At 41.9% G+C, this 13,737-nt stretch overlaps 1 protein-coding gene across 2 annotated transcripts in view; it reads right to left on the bottom strand.

Annotated features, from left to right (window-relative positions):
• LOC143852591 (glycoside hydrolase family 2 protein) overlaps positions 1–9,943 on the bottom strand; it is an 84,939-nt gene extending 74,996 nt beyond the window's left edge. For both annotated transcript variants that reach the window (XM_077362044.1, XM_077362043.1), the window contains exon 1: positions 9,704–9,943. The gene's annotated coding sequence lies outside the window, so the exon portion shown is untranslated. The remainder of the gene's footprint in view (positions 1–9,703) is intronic.
• Between the last annotated feature and the right edge of the window lie 3,794 nt (positions 9,944–13,737).

Here is a 13,737-nt window from a genome sequence, read left to right as displayed (position 1 = left end):
TCTAGAAGAAACCTACCAAACTAAGGACCTAAACATGGCATGAAATAAAAGCATATCAAGAAGATCTTCTAGATCTTCTAGCCGGTCCACGATTGTTATCCCCCTTCAACTTGGTAGGGATTTTGCGGTCGCACAGAACTCTGACGCAAGCTTCCACTTTAACCAACTTGCTCTTATTCTATGGTTAACATCCTCTTCCATCTCTCCTTCTTTATGTAGAATTGAACCAAGATAGCGAAAGATATCCCTCTTAGGTACCTCTTGTCTATTTACTACATCCTCGTCCCGCCTCCTTACATTAATAAAGTTGCACTCCATATACTCTGTCTTAGTCCTACTCAATCTAAAACCTTTAGATTCCAAAGTAGTTCTCCATAACTCTAACTTAGCATTTACTCCTGCTTTGGTTTCGTCGATTAGTATTATGTCATCAGCAAATAACATACACCACGGCACCTCATCCTGGATACCCTCCGTAAGCTCATCCATAACTAGTGTAAAAAGATAAGGGCTTAGAGCTGATCCTTGGTGCAGTCCTATTGTAATTGGAAACTCACTAGACGTGCCATCCGTGATTCTGACACTAGTTACTGCTCCCTCGTACATATCCTTAATCAAATTAGCATATTTAGTAGGCACTTTTTTCCTTTCAAGGACCCACCACATAACACTCCTGGGAACCCTATCATACGCTTTCTCCAAATCAATGAAAACCATATGAAGGTCCTTCTTATTTTCTCTAAATCTCTCCATTAACCGCCTAATCAAGAAGATAGCTTCCATTGTCGATCATCAGGGATAAAGCCAAACTGATTCTCTAACACCTTAGTCTCTTTTCTTAGTCTATCCTCAATTACCCTCTCCCAAAGCTTCATGGTTGACTTAATAGCTTAATTCCTCCGTAATGGTGCAACTCTGAATATCCCCTTTATTCTTATAAATAGGTATTAATGTACTTGTTAGAAAAGAGATTAGAGAATGAAAAGTTATGTGTTATGTATTTGCCCTAACACACACACACATATGTATATATATATATATATATATATATATATATATATATATATATATATATATTATGAAGAGAATATGAAAAGACTATAATGCCCTTAGGCTACATAAGCTTATTCTAACACTCCCCCTCAAGCTGGAGTATGAATGTCATACATGCCCAGTTTGTTACATAAATCACTCGATCGAACTCCATTCAACGGCTTGGTAAACATGTCTGCAATCTTATCATTCATTCGAGTGAACTCGGTTTGAATTTGGCCTGTCTGAATCCTATGACGAATAAAGTGGCAATCCACTTCAATATGCTTAGTTCGTTCATGAAATACCGGATTCATAGCTATGTGAATGGCCGACTTGTTGTCACAGTAGAGGGACGCAGGTGAGGAGTATGAGAATCCAATCTCTGACATAAACGATCGTAGCCAAATTAATTCACAGCTTGTGTAAGCCATAGCCCTGTATTCTGCTTCTGCACTGGATCATGATACAACGTCCTGCTTCTTACTTTTCCAAAAAACTAGATTTCCACCTATGAAGGTACAATAGCCATTAGTAGATCCCCGGTCAGCAGGAGATCAGACCCAGTCTGCAGCAGAGTATCCCTCAATTCTCAAATGGTTATGCTTCCGGAAGAGAAGACCTTTCCCAGGAGCTTTATTCAGATACTTCACTATATGAATCACTACTGACCAATGTGCTATCTGAGGCGCACTCATATACTGGCTAACCACACCAACAGCATATGCAATGTTCGGGCAAGTGACTATGAGATAGATCAAACGTCCTACTAACCGTCTGTATCGACCAGGATCTTCTAGTGGCTCCCCCTGATCAGGTGAAAGCTTGACATTCAGATTCATAGGAGTCTGTGCAGGTTTTGCCCCCAGAAAACTTGTTTTTTCCAAAATATCAAGTGCATACTTCCTTCGGGACAAAGATAGCCCCTTTTGTGAATATGCCACTTCAATTCCTAAGAAGTATCTCAGAACACCATGGTCTTTTGTGCTGAATTCATTCTGAAGGAAATCTTTGAGGCGTTGTATTCCTGCTTTGTCATTCCCTGTAATAACAATGTCATCAACTTATACAACCAAGAGAATCAGACCATCCTTGTTTCGAGAGCTGAACACGGAATGGTCTACAGCACATTGTTTCATACCAATCGTATGATGGCCTCACTGAATCTCCCAAACCAAGCACGAGGACACTGTTTTAGACCATAAATCGCCTTTCTAAGCTTATAGACGGTATGCTGCAACTCCCGCTGAGCAACAAACCCTGGTGGTTGCTCCATATGCACCTCCTCCTGCAAATCACCATGGAGGAACGCATTCTTGATATCCACTGATATAGTGGCTAAGACTGATTCACGGCCAAAGAAATCAATACACGGATGGACGGAATCTTTGCCACTGGAGAGAATGTCTCAACATAATCAATCCCATAAGTTTGAGTAAAGCGCTTCGCAACAAGACGGGCTTTTAACCTCTCAACAGAGCCATCAGGTAGGTATTTGATGGTGAACACCCACTTACATCCGACTACCTGAGCACCAGGAGGAAGAGAAACCAACTGTCATGTCTGATTTTTAGCCAAGGCATCTATCTCAGCCTCCATAGCTACCCGCCATCCTGAATCAAGCTCGAGCAGAGCGAGGAATAGAAATCGATGACAAAGAAGAGATAAATGTGGTATACGAAGGAGATAACCGAGCATAACCTACCGCATCAAAAATAGGGTGATGAGTGGTACGAGAACGAGTACGGCTCGCAATGGGGGCATCAGGAGAGTCATCAACCTGAGCAGCATCATCAGAGGATGAGGGTAAAGACGGACCTGCTTGCTGAGAGAAGATTGCAGGGCATGAAGGCTCAACTGAAGTAGTAAAATGCTTGCAAGTATATACTTGTACGGGACGCTGAACCTGATCCAGTGGCAAACTTGGAACCGGTACCGGATCTGGTGGCAAACTTGGAACTGGAACCGGCAATAGCAACGGAGGAGGAGATACCGGTAAAGAAGAGGAAGCAGGAAAATAGGGAGTATCCTCAAAAAAAGAGGCATCAGCACTGATAAATGTGCGGTGAAGCTGGGGACTGTAGCATCGGTAACCCTTCTGGGTTTGTGAATAACCGAAGAAAACAACACTTGATTGCCCTTGGGGCCAATTTATCAAGTCTTGGGGTGAGATCCTGAACAAAGCAAACACAGCCAAACACCTTGGGAGGTAACGGAAATGGATCCCCAGAAGAGTGTAACACCGAAAAAGGGGACCGATTGCTAAGAACTGAAGAGGATAGACAATTAGCCAGAAAGCAGGCTGTAACCATAGCGTCTGCCCAAAAAGGTTTGGGAACATTCATCTAATATAGAATGGAGAGAGCTATATCTACAAGATACCGTATTTTCCGCTCGGGAACACCATTATGTTGTGAAGTGTGGGCACAAGACAACTGATGAATAATTCCACGACTAGAAAGAAACTTCTGAAAACCGTGCTGATCAGAAAAATACTCACGGGCATTATCAGTACGTAAACATTTAAGGGAACGTGAGTATTGATTTGTAATTTCAGCATAAAATAAACAAAATGTAGAAATCACCTCAGAACGATCCTTTCTTATATAAAGCCAGGTCATCCTAGAAAAATCATCAACAAAAATAACAAAGTACTTCCCACCAAACATAGAAGGAGTACGACATGGACCCCAAACATCAGAATGCACTAACTCAAAAGGACTACTGACACGACTAACAAAACGAGACGGGTAGGAAACATGATGGTGTTTTCCATACTGACAGAACTCACAATGAAAAGGACTAATAACACTAGAAACAACTAAAGAACGATGCAGACGCTCAGAAGAAAGATGACCGAGCCGGCAGTGCCACATAAAGGAATCTGCTGAGGTACTAAACGTCGTGGGAGTGATAGCATCATCTAGGTAGTATAGGCCAGCTGTCTCATGCCTCGAGCCAATCTTCTTCCCAGTCGTAAGGTCCTGAAAAACACAATAAGACGGAAAGAATGTTACTGAACAGTTAAGGCGATTAGTAAACTGACTAACAGAAAGCAGATTGCAGGGAAAAGTAGGAACACAGAGTACGGAAGATAAGGATAAGTGGGATGTGGACGTAACAGTCGCAGTGCCCGAAATAGGACATCGAGTCCCATTGGCCAAGGTGACCATCTTAGTAGGAGCACAAGAAGTAAAGGAACTAAGAAGTGTACTGTTACCGGTCATATGATGAGAGGCACCAGAATCAATGAGCCAGGAATCGGAGTGGCTAAGGGAGCAAGATGAGTTGCTACCTTCTGTGGTAAGTTGAGTAGCCGGTTGTTTCCCTTTCTCCTGTAGGCGCAAAAGTGACTCATACTCAGTCCAAGAAACGACCATGGTGTCTGAGGTAGCAGGAGTAGGTGCAGCAGGTGTCTCAAAAGCGAAGTGGGCGGCTCGAGTGGGACGCAGCTTGGGATGTAGATCGTAACAGAAATCAATAGTGTCACCCTCCATGTCACAATGAGTGCAATAACGGGAGCCACGACCCCCAGATGTACGGCCTCCCCCTGAATCTCGGCCAAAGCCATGGCCCTGTCCGCGACGACGACCCCGACCACAAGTGCCCTGAAAGGAACCAGCCTGGGTAGCAAAGGCAGACTGATCGCCAGCAACAGAGACAGTCGGATCGATACGTAGAGCGCGTTGAACGAGAGAAAAAATCTCATCCAAAGATGGGAACGTGCCTAACCCAAGGATCTGCTGCCGAAGAGGGACAAACTCAGGCCCTAAGCAATCCAAAAACGAGTAGTACGGAGCTCATTCTTCTGTTGAGCCAATACCGTAATGTCGGTGGACGGTGGATGATAAATATCAATCTGCTCACAGAGACCAACAATGTCCGAATAGTACTCAGCGACGGTCTTATCGCCACGCAAGATACGAAAGAAGTCACTATAAACATCAATAATCTGCGTGAGCTTGTTGCTGCCGGAATAGACTGTCTCAGCACGCAACCAGACTGCCCGTGATGTATCCAAAAATAGCATGTGGCTCGCAATCTTTGGTTCCATACTCTAACAGAGAAGAGACTGGAGCTAGGCATCCTCCTGACTCCACTTATCATACCCAGCATCTTTCGGATTCGGAGGATCCGTAGTGATGAAACGTAACTTGCCCTAACTTCGCAGATAGAGAGAAACAGAACGACTCCAGGCAGGGTAATTAGCATCGTCCAACTTAATGGATGTCATAGAGGTCACCGGGAACGGAACTGAACCAATAGAAGAAGCTGATGGCAAGGCCATAATAAACACCAAAACTCAAAAAAAGATGTCGGTGAAGCAAACCGAGCAACACACACCACAACAATCACACACACCCAAAGAAAGGGCAGCCAAATATAGGCAAGCAAATCACCACGAAGACAAACAATCAGAGGGAAAAACCACAGACATCCAGCGGAGAAATGACTCCGAAAGAACAAGCACGAAGCCCCATTCTTGTGGAACTACAACGAAACATAGAGACAAAGCTCAAGTCATCTGGAAACCTTGGTTGGGGGTAGTCTAGGAAGAAAAAAAAATTCCGAGAAAATTATTTTTTTTGAAGGGGAGAGATTTTCCGGAAAAATTTTGGGGGGGGGGGGGGGGGGCAAACCTAAAAATCCAGGAAAATTTTTTTCCGGCCAAGAAAATTCCCGCGGGGGGGGGGGGGGGGGGGAGGGGGCAAATCAAGAGTGGGAGGGAGAGGCGGCAAGGCTGGGAGGGGTGGGGTTGGCGAGGTTTAGGGTTTAAGGGTAGGGAAGAAGGGTCGGCATAAAAAAAAGAAGAGGAACAGGGATGGGAGGGGACGGCACAGAAAGAAAAGTGGAGGTAGTGGTGGCGGCAAGGCGATGTTCCCTAGGGCATCGAAGAACCCTAGGGCTTTGATACCATGTTAGCAGAGAGATTAGAGAATGAAAAGTTATGTGTTAGGTATTTGCCCTAACTCACACACACACACACACACACACACACACACACACACACACATATATATATATATATATATATATATATATATATATATATATATATATATTATGAAAAGAATATGAAAAGACTATAATGCCCTTAGGCTACATAAGCTTATTCTAACAGTACTCTTCCTCCACTCATCAGGCATCTTCTGAGAGCATACGACACGAAGAACTTTTTGAGTGGAGGAAGAGTGGTGATGTTATTTGATACGACACGAAGAATATTTGATAAACAATAACATCAAATTTGATAAACATCATCAAATAACAATAACATTACCAATATTTGATAAACATGGGCTCCCATGTTGGTCGTGTAGTGTTTAAAGGGCTTTAAGAACTTTTTGAGTACCGTAATATTCCTTTGACAGCCCTTTAAACACTACAGGACAAACATGGGAGAGCATACGACATGATACGGATACGTGGATATGTGATTTTTAAAAATAGGATACGGGATTGTTGGGGTACGCTGAATATAATATAGTTTTATATTTTATTACATATTTATAAAAATTAAAAAATTAAATATTTTGTTAAAGAATTCAAACAATTTAATTGGAGAACAATCAAATAACAATAACAGCGGCAAAATCTAATATTACTTCACCAAAATCGAATGAGAAAATGAATTTAGCGCTCCAATATTTGATAAAATGCGCTCCCATGTTTGTCGTGTAGTGTTTAAAGGGCTTTAAGAGCTTTTTGAGTACCGTAATATTCCTCTGACAACCCTTTAAACATTATAGGACAAACATGGGAGCGCGTGTTTATTAAAACATTGGAGCGCTGAAATCATTTCCCAATCTAATATTACTTCTAAGTTGTTAGGTTTTTAATTACGGGATATATATATATATATATATATATATATATATATATATATTATAGATATTTTGATATATCCACCCTCCTTCGTTAATTGGGGCAGCCCCTCTACTGTAAATCTGCAATTTTCAATTTAATTAGAACCGGGTGCGCACCCAAGCGCACCTGATACTTAGCCAAACTCCCAAACTGGATTTTCGTTTTGTTTGTTGTTTGGGTGCGTACCAGTACGCCCCCAAAGATACCCAAGCGCACCCGCACCCAATACGAACCTGATACCGGTGTGTGGGCCTCCGGAGAGTACCCGTGCTTCTTAGCTAGCTATTGAATGACAAACATGTCCAACTTATCAAGAATCTTTTGAAAATAACTTTTGGGAACAGCTTTAATGAGAATGTCAACAACTTGATCCTTTGATCCGACGTAAGGAATAGTGATGAGCATAGCCTCCACTTTTTCTCTCACAAAGTGGCATTCAACCTCTATATGTTCCGTCCCGTCATGAAATATTGGTTAGAGGTGATATGAAGGGGTGACAAATTATCACGATAGAGCTTCATGAGATCATCAATACAGCATGTTTCTCGCTCTTATAGGTGACTAAATTCCTCTATGTGGATGATTGACACATGGCAATCGATGCTTATGGGAGAACATAACTATTTGCGACTCTCTCGTTAAAGGAGAGACGGGCACATGTCATCCCATAATTGTCTTGATACTATATTACAAACTTTGGCGCAGAAGGCATTTCGCGGGCCGGCTGTTGCATGAGAGAGCAGCCACATAGGCTTACTTTTCAACAGATTTTGTCTTATTCATTTAATCCATCTGAGGTGGCTGCTCTCTAATGCAACAATCAGTCCACGAAATGCCTTCTGCGATAGTCCCTAGCAAATCCCTACAAACTTACAACATATAAATAAACAAAACAAAATAAAAAAGAAGTTCAAACAAACATAATGTACACATAAGACACATAAAAAACGTTTGGATGAGCTAAGGCATTTGAAACTTTGTTAGGAACAAACACAAAGGCAAATAAAGATAGGAAAGCATTGTAAGAGGTAAGGACTCCCTGGAAACAAAGTCAGAAATTGAATAAGATGTACAAGAATGTTTACCCTTGCATAAGGCAATAGGTAAGTTCGGAGATAAAGTTGTAGAGGACACATTATGAACAGTAAATGAATCCAAGGATTCAGATTGGTGAGAGAAACTTGAGATCATGGCTGGTTCAACTTAGCAATTTGTAATCTGCAATCTGTAACATTCTTAGCAGTTTGTATGATTATTTTTTCTTAGTTTCATTGATGTATTGCCATAAATTGAATGTTTTATGTAATTAGATAAAATTTACTTGAGAAAGGATAGGAGTTAAGGCGTCACACCACTAACTAGCCAAAGGCACCGCAAAAAGGGCTATAACATGAGCATCACACCGATTTCTAAGAACAACGGAAGGTCATCTTACATCCACACAAGAGCAAAATCTTCTAATATTTATTTATTTCATCCATTATTCCAAAAAAATATAAGGCTCCCTGTTTTAAGTGATGAGAGGTTATCATAGTTACATAACTACCTAGAGCTCTGTTTAAAAGAAAGATTGAGACATGGCAATGGGTGATTATAGTAGAATATAACTGTTTGTGGCACTCTCTTTAAAAGAGAGACGAGCATGTGGCATCCCATAAATTTCTTGATATAACATTACAAACTTACAACATAAAAATAAACTAAACAAAATAAAAAAAGAAGTTCAAAGTTCAAACTAACATAATGGACACATAAGACACAAGAAATGTTACATTTCACGGTTTCCTAGTAGTAGCCTAGCATAAAATAACTAAAAATCTAATGATCTCTAAAACTCTGGACAACATGTGCTTTACTCGATCAAAACTAGAAAAACGGTCATCGAAACAAATGGGGATGATGGTTGGCCGCTGGTGATAAATAGATGCTTAATACTTAAAAATTAAAATATATTTACTTTGATATGTTTGATGATTGATCATTCAAAATAGAATTTAATAAAATACTGTTGATTGAGGGAATTGTGAGTAGTATGTACTAGATGCAATTACCAAATTGACTATGGTTATTTTCGAAATTTCAATAGTGGTTATTGGATGCCCATTTAAATGACCATTTAACCCCACAAAAAATGGGAACTTAATTATTAAACCAAACATTAAGTATAGGGTTTAAAGACTAGCACCCAGTGGGGATGACCAACATGTGACACCAATCGGGAGTGGAGCGTTGAACCAATTAGGCGTGGACACGTGTCATCCAATAGGAAATGGACAAGTGGTAGACTCATAACCAATGGCAAGAAAGGACCCTAATATTTCCTATAAGGCACAATCGCCAAGTTATAGGACTATAACCATTTTTGCATTCGGTTAGTTCCAGAGTTCTCATCAGACTGCTTATATTACTGTATTCCGCTCTGACTTAAGCATCGGATAGCCTCCCCGGAGTCCAAACTAAGGCTTGTTCGTGAGCACAGGTCACCTCCTCAGGTGTGCAGCCAGCTGGGACCGATTCAACCTTAGGTCAGATTTCGGCGACAACAATACCCATTTGTTGAAACTGAATGATTATGTACCGCACTGGCCAAGGAAGACAGAAAAACAGATAGACAGAACGGACATGCGGAATAAAGACATCCACAGGAAAACTAGAAAGCACGCTTAATCACCTACAGTGCCCATGTAAGACATTTATACAGAGAGAAATGCCAAACAAACAAAAATATGGTACAATAAGAAAACATCCGGATGGGATTATGGTAAAGAAACGAGAAAAATTTAGCAGCAAAGCAAGAACTTACTTATCCCCTGTTCCTTTCTTCTTATCTTGGATATCTGATTCTGATTTTCCTTCCTTATGTGATCGAATCTATGTGAACCTCTGAGGTGGGAAGATCTCCAATCTTCCAGCTAAATAGTTAGGTTTGCCGTTATATAACCCAATCGAAGTTCTTCAACTTATGCGAGCATTATTTTGTTAATTCTCGATATATTTGCCGGGTGAGATTGAAGGGAAACACGCCCTACATCAAGGCTGAAGAGGATATATATATATATATATATATATATATATATATATATATGTATGTATGTTTCTTGTTTCTGCTAAGACCATCTTTAAACGCCGCTCGATTATCATCGGACGGTTTAAACTCAAAAACTAGAAGCTTGGATTTATTATATTTTTAAAAGGTATAAAACCATGTATGGAAAGTCACAGGAATAGGAGATTTGACCTTAGAAATTCAATGGAGTTCCTGTGCGGGTAATCACGGGCAAACGGGTAACCCGTGCGGGTATGGGTACGACGGGTAGGGTAGCTTTTACCCGTGATTCTACGGGTAGCCATTTTATGTACCCAGATCTTACCCAGGCGGGCACGAGTACACCCGCGGGTAACCTGGCCTCTGAAATTTCAAGAAATGGGTAGGTAAAATTGAGAAAAAAAAACATTACAGAATAAACCAAGACATATGATTTCCATTCCACAAACACTAGAGATATAGAATGAAGAATTAAATTGAAAAGCAAAACCCATCCATCAATCAAATATAAATAGTTCAAAAATCCTCTTTCAAGAAGTATCAGAATTTCTTAAAAACCATTCTCATTTTGTTAATAGTAAAAAAAAACTCTATACGAATAAAAAAACAAAATTTTCAAGATGAAGAGGATTCTAAAGTTCTCAAACCAAATGCCCATTTATCGGGACATACCCAGTAAGCGAAAAAGGAATCAATTCACTCAAACCAGAATATACAAATAAAAATAAAAGAAAAAGAGGACGAAACCAGATAAAGAAGAGCCAAATCCATCTAGACCCTTTGAAAACAAAAAAAATAAAATCAAAGATTTTTTAGACCTTCGGGTATAATACCCTTCTCCTTCAAAATCCTAACCCTAACCCTAACACTAACACTAACAGACAAAAAATCAAAACACTAACCCTAACAGGGATTACCCAACCCCAAAGTTCAAACCCTACCACAAAAATTTAGTGACTACAGAGAGAGGGCGAGAGACACATAGAGTTAATGTTAGGATCATACCCCCTAACCATGTTAAAATCAAAGTAAAATTTAAACAGATGAGAGAGAGAGAGAGAGAGAGAGAGAGAGAGAGACCTGGATGAAGGTAGGAGGCCGTCGGACACCGGCAACGGACTGGACGATAGGAGACGGCCGGAATCACGGCCGGAGAGAAGGCGGTTAGGGTTTCAACTTTCAAGCCTATTTGTTCTGTTGAGACTTGAGACTTGAGAGAAAATGAGAGCCACACACGATAGATATTTAGCATATTTAGGTTTTATTAAGTTTTTACTTTTAACCAAGTTTTACGGGTACCCACGGGTCAACCCGCTACGGGTCATCAATTTTACTACCCGTATGAGCCGGGTAAACATTGCAAACGGGTTCTAATTTTTTACCCAGACCCCGCAATACCCGGACGGGCGAGGTAGACCCGCGGGTCTGGGTCACTTTTTGCCGGGTCTATGCGTATGGGACGAAAATCCGACGTGTTCGAATAATAACCCTCGGATCGGACAACCCGGCTCCAAAACTTCCGGCCATACCTTGTTCGGACCCCTCCTCGGACTCTAGTTACCGAAGCTCAACCCGGGTCAACCCGCTACGGGTCGACCCGTACGAGCCCGGTAAACATTGCAAACGGGTTCTAATTTTTTACCCGAACCCCGCAATACCTGGACGGGCCGGGTAGACCCGCGGGTCCGGGTCACTTTTTGCCGGGTCTATTCGTATGGGACGAAAATCCAACGTGTTCGAATAATAACCCTCGGATCGGACAACCCAGCTCCAAAACTCCCAGCCATACCTTGTTCGGACCCCTCCTCGGACTCTAGTTACCGAAGCTCAAGCTCGTCCGAGCCATAGTTAGCAAAACGTGATTCCGCAAAGAAACGGGACAGCAAAAATTCGAGTTTAATACGGTACTGGTTCAAAAAAACGTAGTAAAAAAACGGAAACACAAGAAAATACGTTTAGAATTTTGTCATTTACAAAATATGGTGGGGTAAAAACCAAAAAATGTGTTTAAAACGATTAAAACGCATTTTAAACGTGTTTAAAACGTTTGCTTAAAAAAATGGAGTTTAATTCGTTGTAAAAGTTTTAAATGGAGTTTTAAACGGCACACCAATAAAACAAGTTTTTTTCAAAAAAAAAAACGCCGTTTAAAATGGAGTTTTGCTCACTATGGTTCAAGCAGATCCTTTTGAGGGGTTTGGATTCTGAAGGTGATGTTTAGTTGTGCGGGGTGCCTTGGAGAGTAGGAATTTATCTAGAAGAATAGTGGTAAGTAGTGTTTAGTTGTGTGTTAGTTCTCTCAGAGAGTAATGGAAAAAGTAGGGATGTCATTTCCAAAAAGAGAGAGAGAGAGAGAGAGAGAGAGAGAGAGAGAGAGAGAGAATTGTTGATGCTCAAATCAGGACGAGCGATCAGACGGCTGCGATGGTGTCGATCCCGCCTGCTGTCAGTTCAACCTGCGACTTGCGCCCATAGACAACAGTTTAGGACCACCCGGAGTCAGAATTCCAGGGGGGGGGGGGGACCTCAAGTCAGTTTAGAGATAAACAAAATGAGAGGTTAGCACAAGGATGTGGTGTGTTAACTCTCGAGTGGTGTTTTGGACCCGTGAGGAGCCGATGCCTGTGGAGGGGAGGGTTCCCCTTTGTAAGAGGAGGTTCCGTGTTCCGAGTGTGACGCAACGGCAATATGGCGCAGTGTATATCGTTGGAGAGATCTTCGGGATATGAAGGAGTATGGTGCATCAATGGCAGTGTGACAGGGTATGACACTAGTGTTGTCATTGATAGTGACAATATCGGAGTTGTTTACTGGCGAGATTTGCTATTGATGGCGATAGGTGATGGCAATGGATAGGGTACAGACCTTGAGCGGCGCTATCTTTTTCGCCAATGGCAGTGTGACAGGGTATGGCACTAGTGTTGTCATTGATAGTGACAATATCAGAGTTGTTTACTGGCGAGATTTGCTATTGATGGCGATAGGTGATGGCAATGGATAGGGTACAGATCTTGAGCGGCGATAGGTGATGGCAATGGATAGGGTACAGACCTTGCCGAGTGTGACGCAACAGCAATAGGCGCAGTGTATATCGTTGGAGAGATCTTCGGGATATGAAGGAGTATGGTGCGTCAATGGCAGTGTGACAGGGTATGGCACTAGTGTTGTCATTGATAGTGACAATATTGGGGTTGTTTACTGGCGAGATTTGCTATTGATGGCAATAGGTGATGGAAATGGATAGGGTACAGACCTTGAGCGGCGCTATCTTTTTCTGGGCCAAAAGGGCCTACTCATCGAGGCATGCTTAGGGTGTGAGTGGTGGGCCTAGATGCTCTTTGATTCTTGGCCACGTTTCATCATGCGGCGGATTACTCAAGTTTTACCCCCATCATATAAGCCCCCCATTTCTTCGAGCCGGTACAGGTCGGAGAAGTAGTTTTGGCAATTTGATCACTTCGCTCGACTAATCGAAGAAGAGAATGGCAGCGTCGTTCAAGTGTGAAGGTCATATGCTGGAGATTCTGGTCCTTCCTGAGGCAGGGAATGGGACTTTGGATCGAAGGGCGCAGTAAACGTGCGCCTTCTCAAGGCATGGTGGGGAATCGAACGTGCGGGGATCCCGTGTTTTGAATCTTTTGACGGTGGCCAGTCGACTAGAAACGTCCACATGTCGCGGTCTTGAAGAGACACAACTTTCGCTATGAATGTGAGTTGGCATTCCCAAAGCGGCAAAAGGGGGTTTATAAAAGGCGTCTTTTGGCTCCACTTTTAGGCATTCTTTCCTTCAT

Source organism: Tasmannia lanceolata, unplaced genomic scaffold (genome assembly GCF_043159265.1).
Source record: "Tasmannia lanceolata isolate RefF3 unplaced genomic scaffold, GAP_Taslan_0.1 ptg000019l, whole genome shotgun sequence".
NCBI lineage: Eukaryota > Viridiplantae > Streptophyta > Magnoliopsida > Canellales > Winteraceae > Tasmannia > Tasmannia lanceolata.
The sequence above is the reverse complement of the archived record's forward strand: the minus strand, read 5'-3'. Positions and strand labels throughout refer to the sequence as shown.